The sequence below is a fragment of the Ahaetulla prasina genome, chromosome 2, assembly GCF_028640845.1.
Source record: "Ahaetulla prasina isolate Xishuangbanna chromosome 2, ASM2864084v1, whole genome shotgun sequence".
Lineage (NCBI taxonomy): Eukaryota > Metazoa > Chordata > Lepidosauria > Squamata > Colubridae > Ahaetulla > Ahaetulla prasina.
This window is the reverse complement of record NC_080540.1, coordinates 181,548,948-181,567,280: the sequence shown is the minus strand read 5'-3', so window position 1 is coordinate 181,567,280 and position 18,333 is coordinate 181,548,948. Positions and strand designations below refer to the sequence as shown.

General features: G+C 37.3%; 1 protein-coding gene across 13 annotated transcripts in view; it reads right to left on the bottom strand.

The window, feature by feature from the left end:
- Positions 1 to 14,729, bottom strand: part of SMARCA4 (SWI/SNF related, matrix associated, actin dependent regulator of chromatin, subfamily a, member 4) — a 68,969-nt gene extending 54,240 nt beyond the window's left edge. For 5 of the 13 annotated variants that reach the window (XM_058166894.1, XM_058166892.1, XM_058166899.1 and 2 more), the window contains exons 1-2: positions 14,494 to 14,727; positions 314 to 402 (exon numbers count right to left, since the gene is read on the bottom strand). The gene's annotated coding sequence lies outside the window, so the exon portion shown is untranslated. Of the gene's footprint in view, positions 1 to 313; positions 403 to 14,289; positions 14,309 to 14,493 lie in introns of those variants that run through there. The other 8 variants (XM_058166900.1, XM_058166903.1, XM_058166904.1 and 5 more) reach the window with 5 other exon arrangements.
- Between the last annotated feature and the right edge of the window lie 3,604 nt (positions 14,730 to 18,333).

The window sequence follows — 18,333 nt, the reverse complement described above, 5'->3', positions numbered from 1 at the left end:
CAAAAGCTTCAAGTGAAAGAATAATTAGCTTGTATTTATAAGAAAAAGTAAAACCTTTTGAATTATAAATTGAATGATCTCAATCACTCAAAGTGGCTAACAAGTGAAAGAAATTAAGACCAATTACATTATATCTAAAATTTAGATATCTAAGTATCTAAAATTTTATCTAAATATGCCATTTCCATTATTTTAAATACTTTTTTCAATTTTAACCCATTAAATTGTTGATGTTATATGAAATATATCACTGAAATGCCTTCTATTTATATTTTAAAAAATTGGAAACAGGGCATTCATTGCTTTCACATACCTGGGAATGTCAATGCATCAATTAATTCATAACATCAGTCCCATGTAGTGATGTGAGGTCTCTGCCTCTTCCCAGTACCTATTCCAATTCTGTTGGGGGGAAAAAACTGTACTTATTCTTCAATTCAAAATATCTGCAATCTGTCAGTTTCAAATTGTGAAATAGTCACCATCTGCCTGTCTAGGATTATGCCCAACACTAAAGGTTACAACATTTCCAGTTCTGAAAATCAATTCATTTAACCTGATGCACCCAAAATAGAGAGTAACAGTACACATACACCATTTGAAATATATTTGCAACATCAATCCACAAAGAAAGAAGACAATCCTTTCTTTGAAGTACTGAATAAACTCTATCATCTTTTAGCAGTAGAGAGGATGAGAGTTGTTAATTAACACAACTGGAGGTTATCTGATTGGAAAAGGGTAAATTTAACTAGTACAGGGGTGTCAAACTCAAGGCCTGGGGCTTAGATCTGTCCGCGGGGCCGCCCTGGAAATAGCGAAGGACTGGCCCCAGTGCCCCTGCCAGTAAAAATGTTTTCATTGGCAGAGGGTTGCAGTAGGCTGTTGCAGCTGAAAAATGGAGCTCAGGAGCCCATTTTCTCTGGCAGAGTGCTTGGGCTACCACAAGTGCCCCCAACACATTGAGCTGGCCATGCCCACCCTGGCCATGCCCACCCACCCTCAGGTCAAACACAATGTGATAGGGCCCTCAATGAAATCGAGTTTGACACCCCTGCTCTATTATCTCGACTGACAGCCAGTTAAAGGGATCAAGCTAAAAACTAGACTATCAGTTCCAGTTTCAGCCAGCTGGATGATCTTGGGTGAGTCACTGTCTCTCAGCCCAAGGAAAGAGGCAAACGGCTTTCAAACTCTTGTAAAAAAAATTGTGAGGACTTCTGCAGGCAATTGCCACGTGTCAAAATTAACTCAAAGGGACACCCAATAAGAATCTATACTGGACTAGACAAGTAATATTCATATGAAGGAAAACATAATATTATATGCATCATTTAAATACTATTTTGAAAGAAACCACACATTCCTGTGTTTATTCACATTCCACATATAGAATAGAGTGGCAGCCACATTTCTTTCTACTTGTGTGTTTCTTTTAGTTTTGGTTCCAAGCAGACCATCTCACCAAGATGAGCAATCAGAATAGGTCCCATTTTGCTTGGAATGCCAAGAATACTATCGCAAACAATTCTGATAAAAGTGGGGGAAAATACACTGAGGAACTCAATAATGTAATAGTAAGATATATTTGGCAAGGGAAAAAAGCAAGAATAAGTTTTAAAAAGCTGCAAGATGCAAAGAATAGAGGAGGCTTTGGGCTATCGAATTGGGAACTGCATTACCAGACTGCGGTCTTATATGGTTCACCCATACAGAATGGATTGTATTGAGGAATACAAGACTACTGACTTTGGATTTGCAATTGGGCTGGCATGCCTTCTTGTAGTATGGGAAAAATAAAATACATGGTTACTTTCAAAGACATTACATTAGGAATGCATTATTGTTAGTGTGGGGAAAAACTAGAGAACAACGTTATTTGAGGATACCAGTCTGGCTTTCAACAATGGAAGTATTGATTCACCCAAACATTATTAATATGGAAAATATTGCTAGATACAAAGGTGTCTTGAATGAAAAGGAAGAACTCAAAACCATACAAGAACTGAGTGATCAAGGGATTGATATGGAATGGTATTCATAAGTGCAGATACATTCAAGATATGAGAAAGATGTTAAACTATATGGATTTTATAAAGAACCAACAGAATTAGATAAGATATTAACGGGGCAGAAGGAAAATTGATAAAGAAAATGTGCAGCTACTTATTGGGTATTAAATTGGAAAGTGAACAAGTGAAGGAGACAATGATAGTATGGGCAAAAAACTTTGGCTATACAATAGAGTTAGATAAATGGCAGAAACTGTGGGACAGGAACTATAAATTAACAATGCCAACTGCATATAAAGAAAATTTGTATAAGATGTTTTATAGATGGCATTTTGCACCAGCGAGGTTGGCAAAGATGTTTAAAGATAAATCAGCTAAATGTTGGAAGTGCCACCAGATACCTGGATCATATTATCATATGTGGTGGACATGCTCAAAGCAAAAAAGTATTGGACAAAAATACATATGTGTTTGGAAAAAATGATAACGCAGCACATTGTCTTAAAGGCAGAAATATTCTTGTTGGAGATTTTACCTGAAAAATATAAGGGGAATGCATATTTAATTATTCATATATTAACTGCAGCTAGAAATGTATTTGCACAAAATTGGAAAAGTGAAGAGATTCCCACAGATGAAAATGTAATTAGGAAAATATTAGAATTTCCAGAAATAAATAGACTAATGCTAGCAATCAAGGAAAAAGAACAAACTGAGTTTTACATGGCACGGGACTTATTTTATCAATGGTTAGACAATAAAAACAGAAGTTAGAAACAGGGAAACAAAAGACCATTTTAACCAAGATTAGTGAAATAAAGAAGATATGTTAAGCGAGAGAAGCAAATATTATGATTATTATGTTTAATATTATCATTTTAATACTATAGAATTAATGTGAAAGTAATGAATATGCTGTAAATTTTGATTGTTACTTTATAAAGATATCTGTACCCAGACAACACACTGTTTAATTGATGATGGAATTATTATATTGAAAAATAAAAAAAAATAATTAAAAAAAAGACTACTGCTGCAATATCATCTTTGTCTCTTTTTAAAAATCTTTCCTCAAAAGGTAGGAATTAACAGTGTAAGAAAGATTCACGACAAGTCAATTGGAAACAGTTTGCAAGAAATGTCCTTCCTTCACTCTTCATTTATCATATTTATCTCTTGTACAAATTGTTCTCCCAGCCAATGTCTTTCTAGTGATCTCTTTATTTTCACACCCAGATAATACAATACAGAGAGTTAATATCATCCCACTGGTCAAATTTAGATGGTAACCTTTCTAGGGTGAAAGATTAGCCTTGTTTTGCTTCCTTTGCTCTGCCAGTTACATAGCCCTCAATTTACAAGAGTTTGTTTAGGGACCATTCAAAGTTACAAGGGCACTGAAAAAAGTGACATGACTATTTTTCAGATGACTGCTACAGCATCCCCATGGTCATGTGATCAAAATTCAGATGCTTGGCAACTGACACATATTTATGATGCTTACAGTGTCCCAGGGTCATGTGATCATCTTTTGATCTTTTTAACAACCAAAATTAATGGGGACTTAACAACCATGTTACTAACTTAACAACTGCAGTGATTCACTTCACAACTGTGACAAGGAAGTTCATAAAACGGGGCAAAAATCGCTTGATAAATGTCTTTTTGTTTTGTTTTTAGTTTGTTTTGCTAGCCCCCTGTCAGCCCCCCCCCCCCGGCCCTGTTTTCAGCCGGGACAGCCTCCTGCAACCCTCTGCCAGTGAAAACGGAGCTGGGGGGGGGCACATGTTTTTGTTGGCAAAGGGCTGCAGCAGGCTGTCCCGGCCGAAAGCAGGGCACAGGAGGGTTGCATGCAGCCCCCTAGGTCTGTTTTTGCTAGCAGAGGCACTGCAGGCCGGTCCTTTGTTGTTTCCAGGACAGTCTCACAGGCCAGATCTAAGCACTCCGTGGGCCAGATCCAGTCCATGGGCCTTGAGTTTGACACCCGACCTAGAATGTTATTTTTATTTCAGACTATACCGATATTGATTAGAGATTCCATTTTCAAACAGTGGCAGAAAGATATATCTAAATTTGTTTTGTAAAATAAAAAAAAATCAAGAATTAAATATAAGCTGCTACAAGATTCTAAAGATAGAGGAGGTCTGGGTTGCCGGATTTTAGATTATATTGATTCTGTTGTCTGGTATGCTTAAAAGATTGGATAACTTTAAAAAATTCAAGGCTGTTAGATCTCAAAGGTTTTGATTTGAGATTTGGGTGGCATGCCTATCTGTGGTATGACAAAGTAAAATGTAAGATTTTAAGATTCATGATATTAGGCAATTGATTGTATGTACATGATAGAAGTTCAAAGGAAGATTAGCTGATAAACTGCCACACTGGCTATCACCTCATGAAGCACTTCATAGAACAGAGATGATATCAGAATGCAAAATGGATGACATATCGAGACATAGCTATTTGAAAAAGAGAGATTCAAGATAAAGATGAGATCAATTAATAAGTGATTTGCTTGTGATTGGTTTAATTATTGTAGAATTTTTGAAAGATTTAAATTTGATTTAAATTTGATTTAAGTTTGGTTTTTACAGGAACTAAATATGAACTGAACGTTAATTTATTTTCTGGAGATGAGCACTTGATTTCTAAAATATATAAAATTTTACTCAAGATGAATCTAGGACAGGCATATCAAACTGGCAGCCCCCAGGCTGGATACATGATGCACAGGCCACACCCACCCCGGCTCTGCAAAGGCAAAAAACATTGTAACTATCTGGCCCATGACACAATCAAGTTTGACACCCGTAATCTAGGAGTATTCTATAAGTTCACCACCTTGAGATACTTTTAAATAATAAAGGAGGATAAAAATCTAGTAATAAAATAAACAAACTTCTTGCAGGGTACATTCTGGCCCTAAACGAAAACATAACCTTCTGTCAAAAGTATTGTATTCTTCACATTGTAGAAAGCAGAGCCTGAATTAAACTAGGAGTAGTGATTTTTTTTTTTCTGTGAAGGGCCACAATTATTTTAGCAGCTGATTTGATGGCAATGGGAAGAATCCAATGGCAATAGAAATACTTATTAAGCAACATCTTGTCTCAGCAGCAACCAGCCTAACTTTCTGCACCTGGGATGAGAAACATTCAAGGAATACCTGTTCTGTAGGTTAGACTGGCAAGTTGAAAAACATGCTGGGAGAAGGCAACTGTCAAATACTTTTGTACTGTTGCCAAGAAATCTACAGGGATGTATTCATAACAATGATCAGGAATTAAATTTAATTTAAGAGATTGGAACTTCGCAGATTTAAAGATAAAGGAAATAGGGCTAACTTAAAGAACAAAAAATTAAGGCTTTAGATGACTAGGAAATAAAAGTGTCATAGTAGTGACAATAAGTTGATTTTTCCTGAACTGGTTCTTGGAGAGGTAAGACTTTTACTGCAGTTTTCATACATATTCTGCCTACAAGGGTGAAAAAAACATTGTCATCATTTTCATGCAACAATGGTCAGTTGAAACTCTAGCTACAAAAAAAGAACGGGGGGGGGGGGCACACATTGTTCACCAATGGCTTAAAACTTAAGTCTATACATATTTTAAGAAGCAGTTTCCAGAATTCAATAGGGCTTTCTTCTGGGTAAAAATGCATAGGATCACAGTCTTAAGTACTGTTATTATTTCAACCATAACATCAACCTGTATGGTTACATAATAACTATGTGATCAGCTGCCAACTGGCTCAGCAAGAAATAGCCCTGGAGCTTTTTGGACATATCAGCCAGATTGTGAAATGTCCAACTATGGAGGCTTTTGTTACCTCTTTCTTGAAAAGCTTTAGTTTCTTCCAGCACTTTTTTTTTAAATTGGCCAAGCCTTTAGAAGGATCTCCAGTTTCTATGAGACAGGATCCTAGGGTACATTCAGGAAGGATATTTCCAATCTGGATGGGAGAAATCCACCCCTGGTTTTCCCCCTTCCTAAAAGTGGTTCGTCCCAAGTTGGAAATTCCCAATCTCCAAAATACCCCAAAGGCTACACCTCAGTAGTGGCTGGCTGACAATCTGTTGCAACAGATGGCTCCCAGATATGCCCAGTAAAGTTGAACAATGTTAGCTTAATGAATTCTGTCCCATGGAAGACAGCCTCTTTCCTCCATATAGGGAGGGAGAACCGTGGGCCTCTAAAGGATCTTGCTTTTATGAAGATGACAAAAGCAGTATTACACTGCAAGTTCCACTTCATTTGAAGGCATGTGCAATGCCACAACACATTTACAGAAGAAGGCAGAGCTTGCTTCATCTGATGTGATGCTACCTTTGCCATTCAGTTCCACCCAGGTGAGGCCGACATCATTCACCTGCATTCTATTGTTGGAAAGTTCCTTGAAAATGTGAGATCAGTGCTCCAATTAACAAGTTAAGATTATTCTGTTTGTCTGCTTTCCAAGGATAATTATCAGAAAAGCTTAACTGGAATTATTTATTTTAATGCATTCATTATACTATTAATATTCTGAAATAAAGCATTTTTAGAATTGTTTTTCCCCACAGAATATTATTTTAAAAATATTGCTTTTTTATTAACCTAAAAATAAAACCAAAAATAAACTAAACAGAAAAAGGAAGAGCCTCCTCCTGCAAAAAAAGGAAGAAAAAAAATGAAGCTGATACCCTAGGAATATTATTTCTATATAACTGAAGAAAGCATAAACATTCAACATCAATGTTTATTATATCAATTCCAAATGGTAGTAATTATAACTAATAATTACATTATCATGTTGCCTGTTGCTATCCCAAATTAAGGGATTACAGGGTCATAAAAAAGGAGAAATTATATTATTACTTCTTACCAATTTCTAGGTACCTTAGTAATATCACTAATAAATGGAATCCACATTTGACTAAATCTGTTTTTTATTATAGGATTTTAAAACAGTTTTACTGTCAAGTTAATTTTTCTGCCAATGCAATTTATAAGAGCATTGTTTCAATGATAGCTTCATTGGAAGTTTCTGTGACAAACCTGACTTATTTTTTAAAAAAAAAATGCTGGAAGAAACTCTAAAACTAGCACTAAAAATTGATTGGATTTTTATGTAGCATTTTTGTATCACAGAAAATTATAAAATTGTTTGCATACATATTGCTAGGCATATGTATAATTTTACAATTTATCATTTATATATAAATTAATACTGATAGAATGCTAGAGGAGCAACTGATTTACCTATTAGCTGTAGTGGATTTAAACATTTAGAAATAATAATTTGCTGCAATTAAACTGCTACTTAGAACACAATTTAAAACTTGACAACATAATTTTTTATCATGTGTAGGAAGAAAAGGAAGAGCAGAGTGACTACTCCTGCAATTTTTTGTTTCCTTTTCTCCCTATATCAGAACCTTCTAAGTAACCTGGTAGGCTACAAGGAATATCATCATGTATTTATAAGTATAAAAAAAGAACAAGATTTGGATGATAAAAAGTCAAAACCCTTCTAAGCACACATTTAAAACTGTACTTAGAAGTTTAGATTAAGATGGAAACATTTTTGTCCTGTCCATCTTCTTTTACTCCATTCCTTTGTTCATCCTCAAAACAAGTTAAAGAGAATAAATTTGTCCAATTCAAAGAATGGCATGAAAAGAATGTTATTGAGTTAGTGACTTACCGTAATCATAGAGAATCAACCTATCAACAATGAATAGATATTGCAGAGGGAATGGAAGTGAACTCCAGCTTAATTCCAAATAAAACAAGCACTATCTGTAAATCATATACATTGTCTAGTTAACTTCATTTATAGGATTCTACAGTGATAGATTGCTGATCTTTTACAGGTAGTCAACTTAACAACAGTGACCGTTCAAAGTTACAATGGCACTGAAAAAAGGAACATGACCGTTTTTCACAGTTACGACCTTTGAAGCACCCCCATGATCATGTGATCAAAATCCAGATGCTTGGCAACTTGTTCATGCTTATGACCATTGTGGTATTCCAGGGTCATGTGATTCTCCTTTTGCAACCTTTTCACAGGGAAAGTCAATGAGGAAGCCAGATTCACTTAACAATCAGGTTACTAACTTATCAACTGCACAGATTCACTTATCTGTGGCAAGAAAGGTCATAAAATGGGGCAAAACTTACTTAACAAATGTCTCACTTAACCACAGAAATTGTGAGCTCAATTGTGGTCATAAGTCAAGAGTACTTGTAGTAGTCAAAGAATCTCATCCATTTTATATAATCTTTTTTCTATCAGCCACATTAGGTCTAGAAAGCTTTAAAATATTTAGGCAATAGGATTTGAATTCCAAACTTGAGGGATTGCAATTGTAAAGTCCATTTATTAATATGTCTAAGCTCATACCTGCCAATCAAGAGACTTAAACAGAGGCTTGAGTAAAATAGCATTTAATCTTGATCAAGCTTAAATGGTTAGCTGTTCCAAACACATAATGGTGCATACATACATGCAAGGAAGAACTACGAACTTATGACAGAAAGCGATGTCCTCTTATACCCAAAAAGTCATAAATCCTCAACTCTGGCATCTGCGTATTCTGGAATCTGGTTTGCATGTTCCCATAGTATAAGTCAGTGAATGTAAACTAACTTCTGGATTTACATCAGGTCACACAATAGTAAGGGTCAGTGTATGTAATCTGACTTCTTTCTGTGGTGTTATCTTTTCCATTTGTCTTCTTAATTACCACTTGATTTCCTGGAGGATGACATACACGTTCTCAGCCAGAGTGGGGTGGGGAGAGATCAAATGATGGACTCTGACAATTTCCAGAGACTGTCATTGGTGGGATGAGGTATCAGTAACAATTCAGGAATTTAGTCAGTGTGACCTCCATAACCATCCATGATGGCATATTTATGTTCTAACCACAAAAGGGCACAATATATATATGTCAGTGTTATGGGAAACAGATATTTACCATGTGCAGTTATACAAACAAGAGACCAAGACATCAAATATCATTAGCAAGTTTCCTACTAATTCTAGTATTTTAGTATATATGTTCCCTTCATTCCTCCCTTTTGAATTAATATGATGGTATGCATGCCATCATGGTGAATAACCTTATTCTATTCAGCATATAAATGGGAGCGTTCCTATGAGCATACATTCCAGCTTCTGCCCAGGTGGTCAGCCTTATACCTGAACTCTGGAGGCCAGCAATCTTTCTCTGGTCTACTTCCTCATAAACAGGTACACAGAGTGGGCAGTATATATATAAAAAAGAAATTGCTTTATTCCAGCGTCTAGGCAATTGCACATAGGCAAAATTTCCAATATAAGCCATCTGGAGCACGCCAATTACCACATCCGTCCATAACCTATTCTAATCTAGTTATTTTCAAATAGGTTACTAGGTTGTGTCGGTTCATAATTGCTGGTAACAATGAAACTCTTTAAGGATCTTTGTGAATCTACCCCAGAAATTTTACATAAGGAGTACAGAAATAGTAGTTGTACTGCAGGGACTTGTCCAGGCAGCTGCCAGGAGTTGATGCTGCTTTGCAGGCACAAAATAAAAAATAAAGTACTAGTAAACAATTGTCTTGAAAGTATGGCAGTAAAGAAATAAATTACTTTTGTTTGCTTTTAGCTAACTGAATTCAATCTCTTGATTTAACTAATCTGGCAAGTCAGAAAGATTAACTTCAACACTATTATTATGTGCTGAGTCTCCTTTTTCCAATTGTTTCAGTTCTGAATCACAGTCCATGCAATGTCCAATTTATCTTATTATGAGTTCTGATTTGTACATAGTACCAAACATCACAGTTCAATAAAATGAAAAAGAAAAATAGGAAGTTTCAGGATTATACAGAATCAATTTTCCGCTTCCCTTTCAGATCAAATATTGTTAGCTCTATGTGTGAATCTTAGACTGTTCTTGATTTAACTTTAGTGAAAACAAATAAATGTATAATTTATAATTTCAAATGACTTCACTTCACTAACTTTAGTTAATACCAATCATGGTTAGCACAGTTTGAACATCATGATAACATTTAATTTAAAAATGAAACTGATTTTTAAATTATTATTATTATTTTTTGCTTTTAAGCAAAAGGGGAAATGTACTCCATTGTATGTCTTATTTTGGGGGCAGAATAATATAATATAATTTAATGAAGGAAATAGTAGAAATGTTTCATTTTCCAAAATGTTCTATCCTGCCAGTCTGTTTTCCTCATTATGATAAAACATTAGGAAAAAGAATAAGGGACACAAGAGCAATAAAGGAGAAAATCTTGGAGAAAAACTAGAAAAATTGTCTGAGCACAGAACAATTTTTGCTCAGTGCTCTTTTGTATGTCAGTCTCAACTGAAGTAGTTTATACATTTATAAATAAATACAAATCAATCAATCAATCTGGGGAGAGACAAATAAGAAGAAAATGTTTCCTCAAGGTAAGCGAGAAGTGGAAAACAGCCAAAAGTGGCTGAAAGAAAAAGCATGTTGCCTCTGAGAGTCACTGAGTGCTTGATAAGAATCCCTGGATTTAGAAGACCAGTTTACCTGCAGTTGAAAAAAGAAAAGAAAAGCAGAATACAATTGCTAGAAACCATTAGGTGCTTTGGAATATTCCCTGAGAGGCTAAGAAGCACTTCTAGTGCTAGAAGTGGTTGAGTGAGACAAATCTTTTAGTTCTGTGTTGGGTACAAAACAACTATGACTCCAGACTGCGATCATAAAATGAGCACATACACCTTACTTTGCTTCTTCAGTTGGAAAAAGTAAAAATAACAGATCCTCTTTTCATCTGTTTCTAGAGGAGACCACAGAACATTTCCACCTTATGCTAGGTTCCTAGACTAGCTGGAAGTAGCACCAGGCTTTCATGTTGAAAACAAGCAAAAGGCAGTAGGGTCCAACTTTTTCTGGGCCCAGGGCCATATCTGCTCTCTAAGCAGCATGTGAGGAATGCACGTTGGACACTAATAGGTGGGAGTGGGGGGGAAACCATAAATTTGATTTTATATCCATTTAATTAAATACAGTTAAAGCATTTACTCCACAGGCATGTATTTAATCATTTTGCCTATTTCTGAAGTTATATATTTAATATAGCAACTTTTAGAGGCATATGAGGGTTAAATCTAGCACATCTGAAGGCTAACTGAAACCTCAGAGGTTTTGCACTTCTGATACTAGATGAATGATCTTGAGCATGTAGAAACACATCATCCCCTCTATTTAGAGGGCTTTTAGATAGAAATTCACAACTATTTTGAGCAATATATCAAGGAAAATGAAAGCACCTTGATAGGACCATTCCTAAGACTCTTCTTCAATTGTTAATAAAGAGCTTCCACAAATACAGCATATTCAGTCCAGCTCAAGGCTGCACAATTCCAGGCTCCATAAGTGAGAAGAATACCTATGCTGGTACACCAGGGAATAAGGGACCCTAAAATCTGAGTCATGAATGAGAGGGAAAGTCTCTGTAGATAAAGATGTATTTGCATTTTAACAATGCAAAGACATCTACATGAGGAGTCCATCAGAGTTGGGCAATCTTGGAGTAAGACTAAATGCATGCTCCTTGATTTATGTTGTATTTCTAGATCATCAACTTTTGTATCATCTGAAAGGGCTATATGCTTTTTCTTGTATTCTTGGTAGTCCTACACAGATTATTTACCTCAGACTAGGCTGGCATTCCTGACTGTTTCCAAGAAAAGCAAAAGAGAAAGGTGAGAAATTTATGCAGCATTTGGCCTTTGTTTGCACAAAAACATGACCATGTTGAGAAGAAAACTTGGTGAATGGTTGTCAGCTGGGAAGAAGAATATATGAATATAAAAAAAGCAGAACAGAATAAGGGAATTGGATTGGAAGAAAAAGAATAAGGGTAAGGTAGAAAGCACTTCCATTCCTTCGTTACAAGGGACAAGAAGTGAGTCTTAGAGGACATCCTGGTTAAACCCTTTTCACTGAACAGGTTTAGTCCAAACCCCTTCAATATGACAAACCGCACTCAACGAGTAGTCCTTAATGGTACTACATCCACATGGAAGAAAGTAAGCCGTAGGGTACCACAAAGTTCTGTCTAAGGCCCAGTGCTCTTCAATATCTTCATAAATGACTTGAGGGAATAGAAGGGGAACTCTATTGCAAATAACACTAAGCTGGCAGGAATAGCCAACACCCCAGAAGACAAGCTCAGGATCCAAAAAAGATCTTGACAGACTTGAACAATGGGTCCTAGCCAACAAAATAAAATTTAATGTGACAAAAAGCAAGGTTTTACACCTGGGTAGGAAAAACCAAAGGTAGAAGTGCAGATTAGGCTCAAAAACAGTAACTGTGAGACAGACCTTGGAGTCTTAGTGGGTGATCACTTAAGCATGAGTCAGCAATGTGCGGCAGCAGCCAAAAAGGCTAATACAATCCTTGGTTGTATACACAGAGGCATAGAATCAAAATCACATGAAGTATTTAGTACCACTTTATAAAGCCTTAGTAAGATCACACCTAGAATACTGCATCCAGTTTTGGTCACCACATTACAAAAAAGATGTTGAGACTTTGGAAAAAGTGCAAGAAGAACAATTAAGATGATTGAAGGCCTGGAAACTAAAACATACAAAGAACGGCTGCAGTACTTGGGTTTGGCTAGTCTAGAGAAAAGAAGGATTAGTGGGGACATGATAGTACTATTCCAGTATTTGAGAGGCTGCCACAAAGAGGAGGGGATCAATTTGTTTTTCATAGCACCAGAGGGCAGGACAAGAAACAATGAATGGAAACTAATTAAGAAGAGAAGCAATCTAGAATTAAGGAGAAACTTCCTAAAAGTGAAGACGACAGCTTCAGACGTTGTGGGTGCTTCATCATTGGAGGTTTTTAAGAAGAGACTAGACAATCACTTATCTGAAATGGTATAGGATCTCCTGCTTGGGAAGGGGGCTGGATTAGAAGACCTTCAAGGTCCCTTCCAGCTCTATTCTGATTCTATTCAAATATTCTAGAATTAGCCCATAGGAAAGTGGAGACAAGAATAGGAATAATGCCTATTCACACTTCCTAAAAGAAAGGGGATAAGACTTGGAGACAATACAAGAAAACAGTACCAAAGTTAAAAATACAGTTGGAAGAACCACATAACCAAAGACTAGAACCATTTAAAAAAAGGGGGGGTAGAGGAAAATTGAATTATTCTTCATAAGAATTAAAACCAACAGATGAAATGGCATCAAAGAAAAGAAGAAAAGCCATACTAAAGAGCTCTTTGAATTAGCCCCTGAGAAAGTAAGTGTGAAGGAAACAACTGGAGTGACACATGGACTAACTTTACTTGTGTACAATCAACTTTAAACATCACAAAACCAGAATTCTCTCAGTCAACTACTGTGTTTTTAAAAATTAGCAGGATTCCTTAAAATAGTGAAATATGTATCAAGCAATCTTAAATAAACATCCTTTTGTAAGAGCAATAGACAACCCTTAAGGCCTGCCTGGTCCAACATGGTTCACAATCTCAGCATCCAGATCAGATAGCAGTATATGATCCTTTACAATTGTGATATACAAGCGGATTACAATCTACTTTTTCTTCACCATTACTGGAACTATTGGACTAACTACTGTTACCACAAACAACAGTGGTAACACAGATTCTGGGAATTTTGCTTTGTGGGGATGCAGAATGGAAGGATGGAAGAAAAACCAATGGTAGAAAAGGTGAAAAGAAGCTTATCAGAAAAAGATGGGGAGGAAGGACTAAGAACAAAGGGAAGTGAATTTAACACTCTGAAATCCAAGCTAGCATTTACTATCATTCTGAAATATTTCCGAACACAAAGTTTATGTTATGATCAGCAAAAAATAATCTGATTTTCTGTGTTGCCATATTAATTTAATAAATTATATACCCCAATTCTACATTTTTCCAACTCTGTTTTCTCTACAACCAGTTTGTGGTGGAGATCTGGGGGGAATAACTTGAGAAATATCGAAAGAGCAGGGATATAAAATGAATAATAAATGAACTACTGAAACCTAAATAGGACACATCAGGAAGGAATCCATTCCCACAAAGAGCTTGAAAAATCAATAACAAGGATGCTTAGAAGTACCAAAAAGGATGCAAAGGCTTGGGTGGGGGAGGGAGGGAGGAAGTATTGTATGCTTGTAGGAGGAGAGCAGGGGGGCGAGAGATAAAAAAAAATGCCTGGGGGCTCTAAAGAGGCGGACTCGGCACACCCCCGCCTGCCTTTACCTTCTTACCCTCAAAGCCGATCGCAGAGATGAGACTCCGGCTCCAGCCTGAAAATAACGGCGCCCCCCCATCCGATAAGGATATGCTGATTTTGCTGAGGTTGCCCCCCGCAGGCTCCCGATTCATTCTAAAGCATTCACACGGTCACTCACTCACTCATTCATTCATCCACGCGCGTGCGCGATCAACGTTCTCCCCCCCCCCCATCTTACCGTGCCGGCCCCCGCCAGCCAGGCGGCCCGAGAGCTCTAGAGCGGTTTGGGGGGGGGGAACAAAGGAGGAGCCGCTGCCGCCGCGCGTGTGAAAGAGATGCTCTGCGGCTCCCCCTCCTCTCACGGCGCGCTCCCGCAATAGGTAGCACCAAACAGCGCGCACGCGCACGCGCGCCCCCTCTTAACAGGCTAGACGAGTTTTCTCAGGAGCGCGCGCTCATTCGTTCCTAGCCGGCAAGGGGGCGCGCTCGCTCTAATCTGAACCTGCTTGTCTTTTCCACCAATCAGAGAGCTCTTCCCTAACAGACCTCCCGAATCTTAACACCTTCCAAAGACTTGCTACCTATTAGCCAATCACGAAAGGGAGGAAGTGCCAGCACCCTTTACAGCATTACGTAGCCATTAATGGACCAATAGCAAAACGTCTCACATTTTTATTCTGATCCTTCCATTTTCTCTCTAAATGACTCGATCTGATTTGTTTTTTTAAAAAAGCACAAAAGCGCTGGGTATAGCGGAGATACAGTACAGTAGACAGAAGCAGGATGGCAGACATAGATGCTATTTAGAAAAATGGATTGGTTTTTTTCTAAGTCCCACCTCTTTCATTAGCCTCAGCCAATAAAGTGGCGAAGGAAGGCTCCTTCGCGCTCCTTTGAAAAGGGGAGGAGTTAAGGTGGAGACGCGCTTGGCTGGATGGAGACGCGCGCGGATTTGCTTTGCCTTCCCAAGTTTCTCTCCCCATCCCCCAACACCCGTCCGAGCCGGTGGTGATTGCCGATGCGCATGCGCATTGCTAATACCACTGCGGCTGAGGGTAGTACGGGGGGGGAAGGGGCTTTAATCATGTAAATCTGGCAGCCGTTGAAGCAAAATAATTCGCTTGGCTGCTTCCTTAAGGGCCCGTATCCAGTGAGTTGCCTCTGTTTCCTTAACCGACTGAAGGCCAGGTATTAAGAAAGGATTTCACAAAAGAAGTTCAGTTCAAAAGAAGATGGAGAAATGGAAGCGAAACGAGGATGCCTTGCTACTGTAACATTTTGAATGGTTAATAAGAGGTGGTTATAATCATCATCATCGTCATAATTTTAATTTGAATAAGAGCCATGACGTCGCCTTTCTTTCTTCCAACACGAGTCAATAGAAGTTAAATCCCCTAAGGGGGACTAGTTCACGAATGTACAGTATCTGTAAGTGTACAAACGTAGGTTAGGGCACATGAAAGGATAGGCTGAAGAATCCTGTCTACTTAAATTATTTCCATATGTTTTAATTTCTTGAGGTTAAGCAAATACTGCAGGTGGTGGAGAAAAGCTATCGTGTGTGCTTTTGCAAATAAGAAAGGATGATTCTAAAGACAAACTGCTCTGAGATGAGATAATTGAGAAAGTTTTACAGAACTTTACAGAATCCACTTTTCTGCTTCTACAAAAATTGGCCACAGACTGGTAATGGTCCACCATCCTGGGGGTCAGGGACCTCTGTTCTAAAACACACATTCGGAGTCTCTGTTTTTTAATAAAACAAATACGTTTCACGGGAAGGTGAACTAATACTATTAAAATCTAAATAACATGAATGTAAAGCAAAGGTATTTATTTATTTGTTTTGTCACACAGTATATATAAGCATAAGCATGAAATAACTATACAATATATAAGCATATATATAAGTATGAGTATGTAATAACTATATTAATTGGATATAACAAAAGGAAACAATAGGACAGGAATGGTAGGCAGGCTTGTGCTCTTATGCACCCCCTTACAGACCTCTTAGGAATGGGGTGAAGTCAATAGTAGACAGTTTTTGGTTAAAGCTTTGGGGATTTTGGGAAGAGACTACAGAGTCAGGTAGTGTATTCCAAGCATTAACAACTCTGTTACTGAAGTCATATTTTCTGCAATCGATTGGAGTGGTTAACATTAAATCTATTGTTTGCTCAATTATTGCAATTGAAGCTGAAGTAGTCTTCAACAGGAAGGACATTGTAATAGATGATTCTATGAGTTAAACTCAGGTCATGTCGAAGGCGGCATAGTTCTAAATTTTTTAAACTCAGGATTTCAAGTCTAGTGGCATAAGGTATTTTGCTGTATTCAGAGGAGTGGAGAACTCTTCTTGTGAAATATTTCTGGACACGTTTAATTGTATTGATGTCAGAAATGTGGTAAGGGTTCCAGACAGGCGAGCTGTATTCAAGAATTGGTCTAGCAAATGTTTTTACTGGTTAGTAGTGTAGTGTTTTTGGAGAAGAAGCTACGTAAGATTAGGTTTACAACTCTTAAAGCCTTTTTTGCTATGTAGTTGCAGTGGGCTTTGGCACTTAGATCATTTGATATGAAAACTCCAAGGTCTTTAACAGGGTGGGGGTCATCTGTAAGGTAATGTCCATCAAGCTTGTACTTAGTGTTTAGATTCTTTTTTTCCAATATGTAAGACTGAACATTTGCTGGTAGAGATTTGGAGTTGCCAAGTTTTTGACCATTCAGATACAAAGTCAAGGTCTTTTTGAATGGTAGCTGTATTGTTGGTGGTAAATAGTTTGACATCGTCAGCAAAGAGAACACAATTACTTGTAATATGGTCACAGAGATCATTAATGTATAATATGAAGAGTGTTGGTCTAAGAACGCTGCCTTGGGGAATGCCACTTTTGACAGGAACAGGATTTGATATAGCATTTCCAATTTTGACCACTTGTTGTCCGTTTGACAGGAAAGCTGTTATCCAATTGTGGAGGGGTCCTGAGATGCTGTAGGATTTTAGTTTTAGGAGAAGTTTATCATGTAATACTGAGTCAAAAGCTTTACAGAAGTCTATGTAGATTGCATCTATTGCTTTGCCCTGATCAAGATTTGTAGTCCATATGTTTTTGCAGTGAAGAAGTTGTAAATTACATGATAATTTTTTTCTGAAACCAAATTGCTTGTTAGAGAGTGGATTGTTTGTTTCTAGATGGAGGGTAATGGATTGGTTGATGATAGATTCCATTACTTTGCAGGTGACACAGCATAGAGAGATTGGTCTGTAATTTTCAACTAGGCTGGGGTCGCCTTTTTTGAATGATGTTTTTTTTGTGATTTTTTGTGATCTTTTTTTGTGATGCTTATGTATATTGTTGTGATAAATAAAATAAATAAATAAATAAATAAAAAATAAATAAAGACAGGGATGACCGTGGCTAGTGACCATAGTTTGGGAAGGGAACTGGTCATGAAGCTTTTTTAAAGATTATGTTTAGGGTTCTGCTATATTAGTGGAAAGCTTTTTTAAGAAGTATGCACATAGTCTATCAGGTCCAATAGATAGGGATGGTTTGAAAATAAGTCCCAAGTGCTCAAACCCCAGTTCCTGTCATTCTCTGCCATAGTCTCAGCTGACGTAATTTAGCCAACTTACTGTTTTGTAGATCATCACTGTGCACTAAATATCTTAAATGGACATAAAACAGCCACATCCTGTATCCATAGACAGGCTCTTCCACCACTGCTCTTCCTCCACGCTTCTCAGTCTTCTTACATTCATTCATCTGCTCATTTTTTTCCATTACATTGAAACACTAAGAAGTCTCCAGATTGTCTCCATTTTTCTAACTCTTTTTCTGGAACAGCTTGCCTTCTGAAATGAGGGTGGCTTTTATGCCTATGGCCTTTTGGAAGCTTGTAAATGTTTTTTTTTTCCAGAAGGCATGTGGGATATATATAAATTATATTCAGTTGAAATCCCATGTTGGGTATATCTGGTTTATTGTGTGACCTGAATAATTCTGTAAGGTAAGACATTTGAACTTTGGTTTTTATTTTAAAATTAGATTGGGGGCCTGGATACTCCTTGTCA